Source organism: Podarcis melisellensis (assembly GCF_964234715.1).
Source record: "Podarcis melisellensis genome assembly, chromosome: 6".
Taxonomy (NCBI): domain Eukaryota; kingdom Metazoa; phylum Chordata; class Lepidosauria; order Squamata; family Lacertidae; genus Podarcis; species Podarcis melisellensis.
Genome location: NC_138538.1, coordinates 3,160,768 through 3,168,382, shown reverse-complemented (window position 1 = coordinate 3,168,382; position 7,615 = coordinate 3,160,768).

The following is a 7,615-nucleotide window of genomic DNA, read 5'->3' as shown; positions in this document are numbered from 1 at the left end:
CTGCTGCTGCACCGCCGGGACAAAGCTCCAGTGTTCAGAGAGAACAAAACCTTTAGTCTTCCTGGCTCTGTGACAAGCCAGGGCTGTTGGGGCATGCAGGGGAGATGCGCCTCCCTGCCTCGGAGGAACGGTGCGCAATTACGCAGCAGCCTGCCACTTCTCTGCTCAGTTCCCGGGATATCCCTGCAAAAAAACAAACCCACAACGCTTTCTCGGGAGCTGTCCCAGCAGCACACAGGCCTCTGGATCATGGGTGAACATGGCAGGCCTCCTCTAGTGTAATGTTGCGCAGTAAGGCAGGCAGAAGGCTGCTTGGGATGGATCTGCAACTCGAAATCTGTGATTCACTCCAGCAGGAGAGAGTGTGGGAGACCGGCAGAATGCAATGTTCCCGGCGCGGAATGTACGAGCGCAGGGCCGCCTGCCTGCCGCAGATCGAGTTACGTGTCCCTTTACGAAAATAGAATCGGCAAGGCACGAGGCCACCTTAGTTGGGCGGAGAGAGAGACCTCTCCCGAGCGATCGCCGGTGTTTCCTATTGGTTTAGGAGGAGGAAGAGCAGCAACGGAGTAAAATGGGATCGCGTGTGGCTGGCACTGCCTTTATTTTTATTTTTTTAAATCTATCTTTATTAATTCAAAATAAATACATTTATGAAAAACAGACGTACATACAAGTAAACAAACATACAATCAAACAAATAACAGAAAAATCAAACCACCACACTCTGAGATATAAGAAGATTAATATAATTACCATCATATATACTCCTGGTATTGAACACAATTATAGAATTTATAGGAAAGAAATTTAAAACTGACTTCCAATTAATCTCGCTGTACTTTGTCTATCCATTACTTTATACCGCACAGTTACATATTTCTTAGATAATTTCTTTTTACCTCCCTACAAACTTATATTTTGATCAGTCTAATTCTGCCAAGATGTTTCCTTTTATTCCATAGTTTTCTAAAGATTCTTTAAAGATTCTCCAATCCTTATAGACTGGCTGGCTCTGCCTTTAAAGCTGCAGAACGACACCATCCTCACGAATCACATTGATGGGAGCAAGTAAGCCCATCAGAAGAGCCTGCCGCCCCAAAGTTAGCTCAGGTGGTTAGAGCGTGGTGCTGATAATGCCAAGGTCCAGGGTTCAATTCCTATGCAGGCCACCTGCATATTCCTACCTTGCAAGGGGTTGGACTGGATGACACTCTGGGTCCCTTCCGACTCTACAACTTTGTGATTCTATTCTCACAGTGGTCGAAACCAGATGTCCTCAAATGGGAAGCCTGCAGACAGGACCGGAGTACAACAGCAGCATAATGCTGCTGTCCATTACAGTGGTACCTCGGGTTAAGTACTTAATTCGTTCCAGAGGTCCGTACGTAACCTGAAACTGTTCTTAACCTGAAGCACCACTTTAGCTAATGGGGCCTCCTGCTGCTGCTGCGCCGCTGGAGCACAATTTCTGTTCTCATCCTGAAGCAAAGTTCTTAACCTGAAGCACTATTTCTGGGTTAGCGGAGTCGGTAACCTGAAGCGTATGTAACCCGAGGTACCACTGTATGTGCATAAGTCCAGTATCCAGTTCAAGGGAAGCAATAGCATCACTCCATTCAGCCATGGTCAGACCACATGGGGAGCCCTGGGTCCAGTTCTGGGCGTCAGAATTTAGGAAGGATGTTGACAAGCTGGAAGGTGTGCAGAGGAGGATGACCAAGATGATCAGAGGTTTGAAAACCAAGCCTTATGAAGAATGGTTGAAGGAGCTGGGCATATTTAGCTCGGAAAAGAGGAGACTGAGAAGAGATCATAGAATCATAGAGTTGGAAGAGACCACAAGGGCCATCGAGTCCAACCCCCTGCCAAGCAGGAAACACCATCAGAGCACTCCTGACATATGGTTGTCAAGCCTCTGCTTAAAGACCTCCAAAGAAGGAGACTCCACCACACTCCTTGGCAGCAAATTCCACTGTCAAACAGCTCTTACTGTCAGGAAGTTCTTCCTAATGTTTAGGTGGAATCTTCTTTCTTGTAGTTTGGATCCATTGCTCCGTGGCCGCTTCTCTGGAGCAGCAGAAAACAACCTTTCTCCCTCCTCTATGTGACATCCTTTTATATATTTGAACATGGCTATCATATCACCCCTTAACCTCCTCTTCTCCAGGCTAAACATGCCCAGCTCCCTTAGCCATTCCTCATAAGGCATCATTTCCAGGCCTTTGACCATTTTGGTTGCCCTCCTCTGGACACGTTCCAGTTTGTCAATGTCCTTCTTGAACTGTGGTGCCCAGAACTGGACACAGTACTCCAGGTGAGGTCTGAGATATGATAGCCATTTCCCAATATCTCAAGGGCTGACACACGGGAGATGGAGCAAGCTTGTTTTCTCCTGCTCTGTAGGATAGAAGTTACAAGAGGGGAAATTCCCACTAAAACATCAGGAAGAACTTTCTGACAGTAAGAACTGTTCAACATTGGAACCGTCTCCCTCTGGAGTTTGTGGGCTCTCCTTCTTTGGAGATTTTTGAACAGAGGTCAAATGCCCATCCACCATGGATGTTTTTGTTGAGATTCCTCCACCGCAAGGGGTTGGACTAGATCACCCTGAGGGTGGCTTCCAACTCCAGGATTCCATGATTCTATAAAGTGTTGGCTATTTGCAGATTAGCTGCACTGCAGACAGCCAAATTAATTATCGCCCTGGCTTTCGCATCTCCTTTTGACCAAGCATTAGTCACAGGGTCAGGAGGGTCATCAGTTACATAGGTCCACACTTCTCGAGAAGTCAAAAGTGCCTCCACCTGAAACAACCATAAACTGTAGTTCTCACCTGTCAGCTGTGGGGAAATGTCAGAGCTTTCTCAGCTTCTGGAACCCGGTCGACCATTCTGGAACTCTTCCAGACCCACACCAACAGGAGAAGGAGTTTCCAAACCTTTCTCAAAGTCCAAAAATGTGCAGTCATCCACTCAGCAGCTGGGCCCATAACCAAAGAGGTTGGCTATTTGCAGATTAGCTACGCTGCAGAAGGCGTGCTGGGGAGACCACACGTTCAAGAAACGCAAAATAACTTTTGCTAGGTTTTAATAACAAAAACCCCTTTTACACTAAATTACAATACAGTGGTACCTCAGGTTACATACGCTTCAGGTTACATACGCTTCAGGTTACAGACTCTGCTAACCTAGAAATATTACCTCGGGTTAAGAACTTTGCTTCAGGATGAGAACAGAAATCGTGCTCTGGCGGCGCGGCGGCAGCAGGAGGCCCCATTAGCTAAAGTGGTACTTCAGGTTAAGAACAGTTTCAGGTTAAGAACGAACCTCCAGAATGAATTAAACCCGAGTTACCACTGTATATCAATAAGCATGACCCATCCACCAAGGTACTGAGAGAGGTACTGTATTTTTTGCTCTATAAGACTCACTTTTTCCCTCCTAAAAAGTAAGGGGAAATGTGTGTGCGTCTTATGGAGCGAATGCAGGCTGCACAGCTATCCCAGAAGCCAAAACAGCAAGAGTGATTGCTGCTTTCACTGCTCAGCGATCCCTCTTGCTGTTCTGGCTTCTGAGATTCAGAATAATTTTTTTCTTGTTTTCCACCTCCAAAAACTAGGTGCGTCTTGTGGTCTGGTGCGTCTTATAGAGCGAAAAATACGCTACATGCTGCTCTTTATATACCATACCCAACAGCTTAATTACTACAACTTAACAGCACCTGCTATACTGCTTCACAGCTGTAAAACTAGGTCACATTATTTGCTCTGGCCTTTAAAGAAATACACATCTTGTTGAACAATAATGAACCTTCAAATTTAAAGAGACCATTCAACATGAAGATGTTACTCAGCCAAAGTCCTGGTTAAAGAGGAGCCAATTCTCTACTGGCTATGCTTCGTTCTCACTCTTCATTTACTTATTTAGATAATGTACGTACTACCCTTTGCACGAACCACAGGGCAGTTCACAACAGGCAAATCCATAAAATAACACAATATTTAAAACAAAATAAAAGCACCACAAAGGGCTTGTCCACACCAGAGAAAAATGTGGATCTCTTCCCAATGCCATCCTGAACCTCCCTACCCGCCCCCTACCACTTTAAATGCATGCTCTATAAAAATACTGATTATTTTGGATTATCCAAGGATGGGGGGAAAGCCCTGGACGCCACTGGGGTTGGGATGGTGCAGTGTGGAAATCTCTGCATTAATGGGGAGGCAATTCGGTGCAAATCCACAATCTGCTCTGGTTTGTGGACAAGCTGAAAGTTTGGGTGTCTGAAGATGACAGGGTGTGGCTTCTCCTCTGCCCTAACCCAGAAATCTTGATCTTGCTGACCTGGTGCTCACCTGGGTGCCTCCCTTGGCAATTGCCTCACCAAGGAGCCATGCAAGGAGCCAACATCTTCACTGTCAGCGGCCCTGGAGACTGGTTCTTGCGCTTGTCTGGCTGCCTGGCCCAGCCAAGCCTCATCCATTCCTGCTTTTCCAGCTTGGATGGTTGAATAACTCTGCCATTTGTTGTTCCTACTCCGGCATCCATCTTTTGGTTTCTAGGTTTCCTTGATCATCCTTGGTTTCGTAGGCACGCAAAGGCTAAAAACCCCACTTGGAATAATAATAATAATAATAAATTTTATTTGTATCCCGCCCTCCCCAGCCGAAGCCAGGCTCAGGGCGGCTAACAACAATCAAAACAATCAAACAATCAGATAATTGCACATTCTAAAAATATTTCATTATAAAAATCAATTGAAATCAGGCCTTGCTGAGTCAAAACTTGTTTTAAAAAACAATAATTCTATAGATTGTGTGCCCTTGTTTCTCAATCTGATCCTTTTACATGGTTTTGTATGTTTTGTGGTATTTTATGCATTGTGATTTGTTGTTATTTTTATTGATTATAGATTAACAATTCTTTATTGTAATTGATAAGTGTTTGATTATTATTTGTTGGTGTTTAATTTTACTGTTTACGATTGGATTCTAATGGATTATTGCTTTATTTGATATAAATTGTTTATTTTAAAATTATTGTGACTTTTTATATTGGATTAGATTGTTACTATTAATGTGTGACATATTTATTTTTAATTTTTGTGTGTGTTCAAAGCTGCCCAGATGCGCGGGATATAAATAAAATAATAATAATAATAATAATAATAATAATAATTACATCAGTCATGAACTGTCATCTCCAATATGCAGCTGACAATACTGACCTACCTTACAGGGCTCTTTTAAGGAGTTGCCAAGGTTGTGGTTGTCAGCGCTTGTGGGTTTTCAGATACTTGGCGCGCAAGCATCCAAATTAAGCGCTCCTTAACTTTTCCTCATAGCTCAGTTGGTAGAGCAGGAGACTCATAACCTCAGGGTCCTGGACTCGAGCCCCATGTTGGGCAAAAGATTCTTGCATTTCAGTGGGTTGGACCAGTGGCGTAGCGTGGGGGGTACAGGGGGGGCCGGGCGCACCGGGCGCGACATCTGGGGGTTAGGGTTAGGGGGCGCAAATCCATGGGTTAGGGGGCGCAAATTACTTGCCTTGCCCCGGGTGCTGACAACCCACGCTACACCACTGGGTTGGACTAGATGCCCTGTCCTCTCTGCGATTCTAAGCGCAACCTGACGCTCTGCCTGTTTACTCAGAAGCAAGCCCTATCAAGGAAGTAGAGCTTTCTCTCAGGTAAGTTTGTGTAGGCTTTGTTAACGGAGAAATCCGAGGGCTCCCTTGGACAAAAAGGAAATACACCAACCAGGAATATTAGAGCAAAACAGCAGCCAGAAGGCTTGGCCTTTATTGAAGACTGTCGCGACAGGATTCCAGCTCACAACAAAATGAAGCAAGATGGAGGTAAAGGTAAAGGTAAAGGTACCCCTGCCCGTACGGGCCAGTCTTGCCAGACTCTGGGGTTGTGCGCCCATCTCACTTAAGAGGCCAGGGGCCAGCGCTGTCCGGAGACACTTCCGGGTCACGTGGCCAGCGTGACATCGCTGCTCTGGTGAGCCAGAGCCGCACACGGAAACGCCGTTTACCTTCCCGCTGGTAAGCGGTCCCTATTTATCTACTTGCACCCGGAGGTGCTTTCGAACTGCTAGGTTGGCAGGCGCTGGGACCGAGCAGCGGGAGCGCACCCCGCCGCAGGGATTCGAACCGCCGACCTTTCGATCGGCAAGTCCTAGGCGCTGAGGCTTTAACCCACAGCGCCACCTGCGTCCCTAGCAAGATGGAAGCCCCAAACAAAAAAGCCCCATAACTTTTATTAGCTGCTAATCCCCATGTTAAGGGACGCAGGTGGCACTGTGGGTAAAACCTCAGTGCCTAGGACTTGCTGATCGCATGGTCGGCGGTTCGAATCCCCGCAGTGGGGTGAGCTCCCGTCTTTCAGTCCCAGCTCCTGCCCACCTAGCAGTTCGAAAGCACCCTTAAGTGCAAGTAGATAAATAGGTACCGCTTTCTAGCAGGAAGGTAAACGGCATTTCCATGTGCTGCGCTGATGCTGGCTCACCAGAGCAGCTTCGTCACACTGGCCACGTGACCCGGAAGTGTCTTCGGACAGCGCTGGCCCCCGGCCTCTTAAGTGAGATGGGCGCACAACCCTAGAGTCGGACACGACTGGCCCGTATGGGCAGGGGTACCTTTACCTTTACCTTTAATCCCCATGTTACACTTCCCCCCAAACTACATCACGGTTGCATCATGAAAGGGGAGGTCTGGTGGTAGGAATCTGAGGATCCTGGACCCTGCTCCATGCCTCCCCTTGCCCTCCACACATCAAGTGTAACAAAAAGATACAGTATTTACATTTCTCTGTTTCCCAGCCACGTTAATGACACCCTTTTGTCTTCATCTGGGTTTGTTCTTTCTGGAATGGCTACCTGTCTGGCACTCAGGTATCAGGATGCCAGGGATTATCACTCAGGCAGAGGGGCTGCTGAGTAGCTGAGCTCACATGTCTATATGAATTTCTGAAGTTTTCCCAGTGAGCCAGTACATAGATATATTGATCAGTGAATTCTTACATTTGGTATCGTGCAGCAAAGGCCCTTTAAATAAATAGGAAGAAACTGCGATGAAGTGTTTTGTGGGGACAAATCACAAAAGCGATTGTGCTGATTTTGGTAGTGGGCTGCATGTGCATGATATCTGCTGGAGGGGCAACCCCCCCCCCAAAAAAACCTATACATAAATTCCTGCAACAACTTCCAGGAGCCTAAAGGTGCCCAACTTGCTTGGCATTTATTCATTGCATATTATCTCGGAGAGTACATCCTATTTTGTCCCTACGATGACCCAGTCAGTAAGCCTCAGCTAAGAAACGGTGACTAAATTTCCAGCGTTGGCTTTTAGGCAGTCTTCCAATGCAAACCCCTTGTGTTTCGGCAAACCGCTTAGGGATTTCATTTCCAGCTCGGCAATATGCAAAACAACAGCAATACCCAAAAACAATGAGGAGGAGGAGGAACAGATGCCTTGCTCGGGGCTCAATCCCGTCGCCTTTCGGATCTCCCCCAGTTATGCCGCGTAGGCGGGCGGGGTGGCTGCAGCGCAGGGGCGAAAAGCACTCCAGGCATGCTCAGAGGCACTCTTGCCCCGCTGCGCTCCAGCAG